The following is an 11,351-nucleotide window of genomic DNA, read 5'->3' on the forward strand; positions in this document are numbered from 1 at the left end:
GGCAGACAGACGAAAAACTATTTTGATAGACAGAAGTCAGTGATGGAAATGGAAGTTGGCCCTGTGTACTATTAGTACCAATGAGAAGCTCACAGGATGGGGGAGGCTTTCTCTAGGAACCCTTTAGAAGGATAAGTAGCATTTGGTCAAATATAAGAAAACTTGATGGAAATGCCTCAAACAGAAGGTAAATGCATGTCAAAGCACGGAGGAGCAAAGGTGTTCATTTCTTAGGGCTGAAAGGGAATAACATAGGTACAGCAATAAGATATAAAGCTGGGGATAGAAGAGACTGATTTTCACAGGACAGCTGAGCCCACGAAGAATCCACACATGTTCCCAGTAGACAAGTTACGTTTGTACCACCTGAAGCAAAAAAAAAAATCACAGAGTGCCACATACCATGAAAGACCAATGAAGTCACACGTTGTGACTAGACATTAGCCCTTCCAAGAGACACCCAGGACAGTGCTTGTAAAATGTATGGTACTGTATGAACTACTTTAAGGGGAGCACAAACTGTGATCGATAACAATTAGTATGAAATATAAGAAATATAAATTTAAATGTGAAATTTAAATGCAATAGCATTAGTTTAAGGTGCGGGGTGATGTTCCTTGCTGGGCAAAGCTCCTGTTTTCTCCTCGCTGGGCAAAGCTCCTATTTAAGTGAACATGAGCACACCTACTCCTGTTGAGCTATGTGCTCAGAGTTCAGTCTGTTACTACGCTGGATGTCATGTGGCAACTTGGCTTGTTCACTAATTTTTCCCCACACAAACAGCTGTTAATGCTAACGTATATGCTCCATTTGATGTTGTTTGACTTTTACTAAAGAATTCTAGGGGTCTTAAGTCCATGCACTCCTTAGGACTTGGTTCAGTTAAAGTTATAGAAAGCCTAAAAACATGATCATGGAGAATAGATTCTATGCCTGTTTTATAAAGACTGCCCGATGGCATGGCCTGTTTTAGCACACACTGTGTGCTCAGACACTCAGGCTCCTTGGTGCTTTCTTACTACTTCGACTAACTGGTCCTCCATGAGTCTAAATAGCTCATGAAATAGAAAGGCCATAGATTGTAGAAGTAGGGAGCTACATTCCACAGAACAGAGCCATCATTTACAGGAGCATGAAACTGCATTCTTGTTTTCTATAAAGCATCCTTTCTCTTTGTAAGGACATTCTCCAGAGACTGCAAAAGCCACTTTTATTTTTTTATGCATTTTTGTTTGTCTGTTTTGAGACAAGTCTTTATATAATCCAGTCCAACAGTAAACTCTTAATTCTCTGGCCTTTCAGTGATTGGACAACATACAGACATGTGTCCCAACAGCCAGCAAGCCACGTTTATGTATATCTGTGACCACATGACGCTGCAAGAGATGCTGGTAAATGCAGCCTTCATCCTGAGAAAGTGGGGGTCAAAGTATAGGCAGATTATTTATTCCTTTCTTTTATTTCTGTCATTAGAGCCCACAAAACACACACAAGCACAGGCATACACACACTTACATAGACTCACTGACACACACCCCACATAGATACACACAAATACACAAACACACACATCCAAAATACTGTTCTAACTAAGAAATACAGATTAGTAGACATTCATCTATAATAGTCAAGCTTGTAGTCATTTTTTAGGTTTTCTAGATATATAGAGTTATATTTCAGTTAGAACGGTGAAGGAAAAGGTGAACTCAGTCCTAGAGGAGCAAAGTCAGATTGGTTTCTGTTTCCAGCCTGTGCCCGCAGGGATGGCGGTGGTCTCGCTATAGGCCAAGTAGGTCGCACACTATTCTATATTCTAGGGAGAGTGTGAGGGCGGAATAAACATGATCCCTGATCTGTTTTTACTAACTCTTTAGAGGTGGAGAAAAATGCACGTGTCCATAAAGATTGGATTATCAATCGTTTTAAATTGGACTGCAAATAGTGTTAAAGAGAATGGGGAAGTGGACACCAGATTATGTTGCAGGAGATTATAACAGGATTTGTATGTAATACCGGAGGGAAAGGTTTTCATTTTAGACGTTTTAATAAGTCTGGTATGCCCCCTTAGAAAACTGGCTGCCATACAATTGTATAACGAGAAAGGCGTGCAGAGATGCCGTTATTACGGTTAAGGATTTGGAGTTCATCAGCATATCATTGTTAGCTCCAGCCACGAGTCTCCATTATTCCACAAAGAGAAAAATGTGTAGTCACCAAATTGTTAATTATTCAGAGTGCTTTTTTTGAGGCAGATTCTCAGGGCATCTACCCTGATTAATTTTATTTCAAAAAAAAAATCTGTTACATTTTAACATCGGGACAGGATTTAAAAATAATTTCAAGTAATTTTCTTTAGATCATAATATTAATAACCTCAAAAATTGTCCCTAATGAGGTCTAGTGTGCTTTTAGAGTTTCTACTGGGAAAATGTGTGAGTCGGAGGTCATGGTTGGGTGTAATGACCGACCTCAGAACACCGCACGTTACAAGGGCTGGTCCTACTCAAGGGTGGGCTTCAGCACGCTCTGTAGTCTGCAGGTTGACTAATTTGCTTCTTTCATTTTGTTTTCATCTCTGTGAAATGGTAATAAGCCTTCCATGTGGACAGTAGGGGAAAGCCCATAAAGTGCAGTATATCCTTTGTGACCGCAGGAAAAGCTGTGGCTCTCTGGAAGCACGACTCTTCCAGGTTTTATTACCCTGAGAATCACTGGTGGGTGGGCTGCAGGAGTCGTTAATGCCCGTGAAAATGGGATCTTTGGGGACAGAATGACCAGAAGTGTGACACCATTCAATGAGCACTGCTGTTGCTCTCGGGTCTGCAATAGTTACTTTTTTCAAGCCGGGCGGTGGTGGCGCACACCTTTAATCCCAGCACTCGGGAGGCAGAGGCAGGCGGATCTCTGTGAGTTCGAGACCAGCCTGGTCTACAGAGCTAGTTCCAGGACAGGCTCCAAAGCCACAGAGAAACCCTGTCTCGAAAAACAAAACAAACAAAACAAAAAAAAATAGTTACCTTTTTCTTTTTCTGTGTTGGATTGCGAAAACAAAGGGTGAAAATGGGAAACACCGAAAAGATAAAAAGAAGGCAAGCAATTAAGATATTATCTCTGCATGAAAATTCAAAATTCTGGAATTATTCAAGATCCCATTTGTTTCTGGGCCTTCTGATGCTTGCTAGTGCTCAGAAATGTAATCAATTACCAATTAAAATGACTAAAACTTTTACTATATTGCATCATTTTAATGTGAACATGCTTTTAAAGTTTTTTAATTACTTGGGTTCAGTTGGTAAGCTGACTTAGCGATTTCAATTCACATTTCTCTGACCACCCACTATTTAAGTGTTTCAAATCTAAGCATACTATGCTGCTATCATTTTAATCTGAGTAATATAAAGATGTTAAGTTACAACAGAAGGCGAGGAAGCAAATGAAAAATAGATCTCACTGTGTAACACATTTTTGACTGAATCAAAGAAATGCTATCTGATGAAGAATCTTCAGAGCACCCTCCTCCGTTTTAAAATAGGATTGATACGATTTAAAAGTCCGTCTACTGTTAAAGTATCATCTTCAGTATCAACTGAGCTAGCCCTTTATAGTTTAGTTCATTATGAATTAGGTTAGTGTCAGGTATGGTGGTGTGCAGAGCCTGTGATCCCAGCCTTCCAAGAGTGAGTGAGACAAGAGGACCAAAGGGACAGAGCCAGTCTGGGCTACAGAGGGAAACCTTGTCTCGAGGAAACTTGAAATGAAATAGAAAGCTGACTAGTATTGGGGCTGGAGAGATAGAGAAGACCTTAGCTTTGTTCCCCAAATCCAGGACAGTTGTTCACAACCCCCTGTGATTCTACCTCCACGGCATCCATCCTATGCCCCTAGCATCCTAGGACACCTGCACTTATGCATGTGAGAACAACGTAAAGAGAAAAATCTTTTAAAATTTTTTAAGAAAAGTCGGCTAGTGCAGTGAGCAGTAAGGAAGGCTGGAGGTTGATCAGAGCAAGTGATTCTTGTCTTCAATTAATGACTTCTTTCTCGTGGACTTCCTGCTAGCCTCAGCGTAGGACGTTGAGATTGACCACAAGACACATCCTTTTAAGATGAAAATCAAATAACAATTTCATTGCTGATGCAACGTAGACTAAATAAGTGCTTTTGTACAGCACGCATGAGCCTTTACAATGTTTTCACATCTATTTTCTTATTCTTTCTTCTGCATCTCCCTTCAAACAGGAAAAATGGGCCAGATTGTACCGTGTGTGTGTGTGTGTGTGTGTGTGTGTGTGTGTGGTGTTGTATCGTTTATCTGAACTGACAGAAACCTACGCCTTAGAGGTAATAGCCATTGGATTGCTGTGTGACATGCACATGTCTGTGAGATGAACCTTTTCATTTATGTTGTAGCCAGTGATCTTTTCTCGTTCATTGCTTGCTTTTACGTCTAACCATTTTCTATTGTGTTGTCATTTCCTGGATGAGCTCAGTGAACATAGATACTACGGATATTAATGTTCTATAAATATCTTCTTCATGGCTTTGCGTCATCTACTCAATTTTTGTTGTAGCTTTCAGTAAATGATGTCTATCGTATGAACAGAATTCTAAATATTTTAAACAAATGTCAAAGTTTTGTTCCCCATACCTAATCTTCAATCCATTCAGAAGATGAGGTAGGGGGGAACCTAAAGCTTTCCCCAGGTGTGAAATGTAGTATCCTACAAAGTTACTATGTAGCATAGGTGTCTGGCTTGCTGCTATGCCTGGGGAATAAGCCTGTTTACTGGATGGGATTTGGATGTGTTTATTAAGGTCTGTCCCCCCACTGATCTCAACAGCTAGCTTGTTCCCCTTTACTCTGTTTATGTCAAGCAGGCCTATTTGTCTCTTTACACGCTGACACCATGCTGCCTTAATACAGCTTTCTGTTTTCATATTGGTAGAACTCATTTTGTCAATTTGTTCCGCTTCAAAATTATTTTGGCTGTTTTTATAACCTATCATCTTTTCTGATGTATGGTTAACTTGTCAAGTTGCATACCAGGATTAAGTCAGGATTTTTATTGGAACTGCAAAGAATTTATAGGGTAATTTGGAATAACTTGATATTTTTATACTATTGAATCTATAAATCAGAAATATGGTAAAGCTGTTTTATTTTAGACCTTATTTGTTTTTCTAAAAATAAGGAACGTTTCCACAAATACCTTGCACATATTTGTTGTATTTATTTCTAATATTTCTTGCAATTCTTTCATACATTTTAGAATTGTTAAATTATTGTTTTTGACTCATAGGACCATGATCCATTAATCTTTTTGATTTTTCCATATTCAAATCTAATAATTTGACTGCAAAGTTAATAATGGAGCACTTAGATGGTGCTTATACTTACGTATATACATGCAATCTCCAAAACTACTTAGAGACTGCAAAGTAGATCCTCTGTCCACTCACAGCCTAACCTAATGAGAACTTCATCCCAAGGAACTAATTTCAGCCAGCACATCTATAAAAGAACATGTTTGCTTTTTTAAGATACAGTGTTCATAGTGATTTGTTATAGTAACTATATAAGACAAATAACCCACATTTAGGTAATTGGAAAGAAAGTGAGGGTGGTAAAAAAAAAAAACTAAAGCAAAAGTAATTACAGCCAGGCATGGTGGTATATGCCTTTAATCCCATCAGTCGGGAAGATGAACCAGAGATCTGTATATTCAATAGGCATGGTGGTATATGCCTTTAATCCCATCAATCGGGAAGATGAACCAGAGATCTGTATATTCAATAGGCATGGTGGTATATGCCTTTAATCCCATCAGTCGGGAAGATGAACCAGAGATCTGTATATTCAATAGGCATGGTGGTATATGCCTTTAATCCCATCAATCGGGAAGATGAACCAGAGATCTGTATATTCAATAGGCATGGTGGTATATGCCTTTAATCCCATCAGTCGGGAAGATGAACCAGAGATCTGTATATTCAATAGGCATGGTGGTATATGCCTTTAATCCCATCAATCGGGAAGATGAACCAGAGATCTGTATATTCAATAGGCATGGTGGTATATGCCTTTAATCCCATCAGTCGGGAAGATGAACCAGAGATCTGTATATTCAATAGGCATGGTGGTATATGCCTTTAATCCCATCAGTCGGGAAGATGAACCAGAGATCTGTATATTCAATAGGCATGGTGGTATATGCCTTTAATCCCATCAGTCGGGAAGATGAACCAGAGATCTGTATATTCAATAGGCATGGTGGTATATGCCTTTAATCCCATCAATCGGGAAGATGAACCAGAGATCTGTATATTCAATAGGCATGGTGGTATATGCCTTTAATCCCATCAGTCGGGAAGATGAACCAGAGATCTGTATATTCAATAGGCATGGTGGTATATGCCTTTAATCCCATCAATCGGGAAGATGAACCAGAGATCTGTATATTCAATAGGCATGGTGGTATATGCCTTTAATCCCATCAGTCGGGAAGATGAACCAGAGATCTGTATATTCAATAGGCATGGTGGTATATGCCTTTAATCCCATCAGTCGGGAAGATGAACCAGAGATCTGTATATTCAATAGGCATGGTGGTATATGCCTTTAATCCCATCAGTCGGGAAGATGAACCAGAGATCTGTATATTCAATAGGCATGGTGGTATATGCCTTTAATCCCATCAATCGGGAAGATGAACCAGAGATCTGTATATTCAATAGGCATGGTGGTATATGCCTTTAATCCCATCAGTCGGGAAGATGAACCAGAGATCTGTATATTCAATAGGCATGGTGGTATATGCCTTTAATCCCATCAATCGGGAAGATGAACCAGAGATCTGTATATTCAATAGGCATGGTGGTATATGCCTTTAATCCCATCAGTCGGGAAGATGAACCAGAGATCTGTATATTCAATAGGCATGGTGGTATATGCCTTTAATCCCATCAGTCGGGAAGATGAACCAGAGATCTGTATATTCAATAGGCATGGTGGTATATGCCTTTAATCCCATCAATCGGGAAGATGAACCAGAGATCTGTATATTCAATAGGCATGGTGGTATATGCCTTTAATCCCATCAGTCGGGAAGATGAACCAGAGATCTGTATATTCAATAGGCATGGTGGTATATGCCTTTAATCCCATCAATCGGGAAGATGAACCAGAGATCTGTATATTCAATAGGCATGGTGGTATATGCCTTTAATCCCATCAGTCGGGAAGATGAACCAGAGATCTGTATATTCAATAGGCATGGTGGTATATACCTTTAATCCCATCAGTCGGGAAGATGAACCAGAGATCTGTATATTCAATAGGCATGGTGGTATATGCCTTTAATCCCATCAGTCGGGAAGATGAACCAGAGATCTGTATATTCAATAGGCATGGTGGTATATGCCTTTAATCCCATCAGTCGGGAAGATGAACCAGAGATCTGTATATTCAATAGGCATGGTGGTATATGCCTTTAATCCCATCAATCGGGAAGATGAACCAGAGATCTGTATATTCAATAGGCATGGTGGTATATGCCTTTAATCCCATCAGTCGGGAAGATGAACCAGAGATCTGTATATTCAATAGGCATGGTGGTATATACCTTTAATCCCATCAGTCGGGAAGATGAACCAGAGATCTGTATATTCAATAGGCATGGTGGTATATACCTTTAATCCCATCAGTCGGGAAGATGAACCAGAGATCTGTATATTCAATAGGCATGGTGGTATATGCCTTTAATCCCATCAGTCGGGAAGATGAACCAGAGATCTGTATATTCAATAGGCATGGTGGTATATGCCTTTAATCCCATCAATCGGGAAGATGAACCAGAGATCTGTATATTCAATAGGCATGGTGGTATATGCCTTTAATCCCATCAGTCGGGAAGATGAACCAGAGACCTGTATATTCAATAGGCATGGTGGTATATGCCTTTAATCCCATCAGTCGGGAAGATGAACCAGAGATCTGTATATTCAATAGGCATGGTGGTATATGCCTTTAATCCCATCAGTCGGGAAGATGAACCAGAGATCTGTATATTCAATAGGCATGGTGGTATATGCCTTTAATCCCATCAGTCGGGAAGATGAACCAGAGACCTGTATATTCAATAGGCATGGTGGTATATGCCTTTAATCCCATCAGTCGGGAAGATGAACCAGAGATCTGTATATTCAATAGGCATGGTGGTATATGCCTTTAATCCCATCAGTCGGGAAGATGAACCAGAGATCTGTATATTCAATAGGCATGGTGGTATATGCCTTTAATCCCATCAGTCGGGAAGATGGACCAGAGACCTGTATATTCAATAGGCATGGTGGTATATGCCTTTAATCCCATCAGTCGGGAAGATGGACCAGAGACCTGTATATTCAATAGGCATGGTGGTATATGCCTTTAATCCCATCAGTCGGGAAGATGAACCAGAGATCTGTATATTCAATAGGCATGGTGGTATATGCCTTTAATCCCATCAGTCGGGAAGATGAACCAGAGACCTGTATATTCAATAGGCATGGTGGTATATGCCTTTAATCCCATCAGTCGGGAAGATGAACCAGAGATCTGTATATTCAATAGGCATGGTGGTATATGCCTTTAATCCCATCAGTCGGGAAGATGAACCAGAGATCTGTATATTCAATAGGCATGGTGGTATATGCCTTTAATCCCATCAGTCGGGAAGATGAACCAGAGATCTGTATATTCAATAGGCATGGTGGTATATGCCTTTAATCCCATCAATCGGGAAGATGAACCAGAGATCTGTATATTCAATAGGCATGGTGGTATATGCCTTTAATCCCATCAGTCGGGAAGATGAACCAGAGATCTGTATATTCAATAGGCATGGTGGTATATACCTTTAATCCCATCAGTCGGGAAGATGAACCAGAGATCTGTATATTCAATAGGCATGGTGGTATATACCTTTAATCCCATCAGTCGGGAAGATGAACCAGAGATCTGTATATTCAATAGGCATGGTGGTATATGCCTTTAATCCCATCAGTCGGGAAGATGAACCAGAGATCTGTATATTCAATAGGCATGGTGGTATATGCCTTTAATCCCATCAATCGGGAAGATGAACCAGAGATCTGTATATTCAATAGGCATGGTGGTATATGCCTTTAATCCCATCAGTCGGGAAGATGAACCAGAGACCTGTATATTCAATAGGCATGGTGGTATATGCCTTTAATCCCATCAGTCGGGAAGATGAACCAGAGATCTGTATATTCAATAGGCATGGTGGTATATGCCTTTAATCCCATCAGTCGGGAAGATGAACCAGAGATCTGTATATTCAATAGGCATGGTGGTATATGCCTTTAATCCCATCAGTCGGGAAGATGAACCAGAGACCTGTATATTCAATAGGCATGGTGGTATATGCCTTTAATCCCATCAGTCGGGAAGATGAACCAGAGATCTGTATATTCAATAGGCATGGTGGTATATGCCTTTAATCCCATCAGTCGGGAAGATGAACCAGAGATCTGTATATTCAATAGGCATGGTGGTATATGCCTTTAATCCCATCAGTCGGGAAGATGGACCAGAGACCTGTATATTCAATAGGCATGGTGGTATATGCCTTTAATCCCATCAGTCGGGAAGATGGACCAGAGACCTGTATATTCAATAGGCATGGTGGTATATGCCTTTAATCCCATCAGTCGGGAAGATGAACCAGAGATCTGTATATTCAATAGGCATGGTGGTATATGCCTTTAATCCCATCAGTCGGGAAGATGAACCAGAGACCTGTATATTCAATAGGCATGGTGGTATATGCCTTTAATCCCATCAGTCGGGAAGATGAACCAGAGATCTGTATATTCAATAGGCATGGTGGTATATGCCTTTAATCCCATCAGTCGGGAAGATGAACCAGAGATCTGTATATTCAATAGGCATGGTGGTATATGCCTTTAATCCCATCAGTCGGGAAGATGAACCAGAGATCTGTATATTCAATAGGCATGGTGGTATATGCCTTTAATCCCATCAGTCGGGAAGATGAACCAGAGATCTGTATATTCAATAGGCATGGTGGTATATGCCTTTAATCCCATCAGTCGGGAAGATGAACCAGAGATCTGTATATTCAATAGGCATGGTGGTATATGCCTTTAATCCCATCAGTCGGGAAGATGAACCAGAGATCTGTATATTCAATAGGCATGGTGGTATATGCCTTTAATCCCATCAGTCGAGAAGATGAACCAGAGATCTGTATATTCAATAGGCATGGTGGTATATGCCTTTAATCCCATCAGTCGGGAAGATGGACCAGAGATCTGTATATTCAATAGGCATGGTGGTATATGCCTTTAATCCCATCAGTCGGGAAGATGAACCAGAGATCTGTATATTCAATAGGCATGGTGGTATATGCCTTTAATCCCATCAATCGGGAAGATGAACCAGAGATCTGTATATTCAATAGGCATGGTGGTATATGCCTTTAATCCCATCAGTCGGGAAGATGAATCAGAGATCTGTATATTCAATAGGCATGGTGGTATATGCCTTTAATCCCATCAGTCGGGAAGATGAACCAGAGACCTGTATATTCAATAGGCATGGTGGTATATGCCTTTAATCCCATCAGTCGGGAAGATGGACCAGAGATCTGTATATTCAATAGGCATGGTGGTATATGCCTTTAATCCCATCAGTCGGGAAGATGAACCAGAGATCTGTATATTCAATAGGCATGGTGGTATATGCCTTTAATCCCATCAATCGGGAAGATGAACCAGAGATCTGTATATTCAATAGGCATGGTGGTATATGCCTTTAATCCCATCAGTCGGGAAGATGAACCAGAGATCTGTATATTCAATAGGCATGGTGGTATATGCCTTTAATCCCATCAATCGGGAAGATGAACCAGAGACCTGTATATTCAATAGGCATGGTGGTATATGCCTTTAATCCCATCAATCGGGAAGATGAACCAGAGATCTGTATATTCAATAGGCATGGTGGTATATGCCTTTAATCCCATCAATCGGGAAGATGAACCAGAGACCTGTATATTCAATAGGCATGGTGGTATATGCCTTTAATCCCATCAATCGGGAAGATGAACCAGAGACCTGTATATTCAATAGGCATGGTGGTATATGCCTTTAATCCCATCAATCGGGAAGATGAACCAGAGATCTGTATATTCAATAGGCATGGTGGTATATGCCTTTAATCCCATCAATCGGGAAGATGAACCAGAGATCTGTATATTCAATAGGCATGGTGGTATATGCCTTTAATCCCATCAATCGGGAAGATGAACCAGAGACCTGTATAT

The sequence above is a fragment of the Microtus oregoni genome, unplaced genomic scaffold, assembly GCF_018167655.1.
Source record: "Microtus oregoni isolate MIOR12 unplaced genomic scaffold, Mior012 000060F_ref0000265, whole genome shotgun sequence".
NCBI lineage: Eukaryota > Metazoa > Chordata > Mammalia > Rodentia > Cricetidae > Microtus > Microtus oregoni.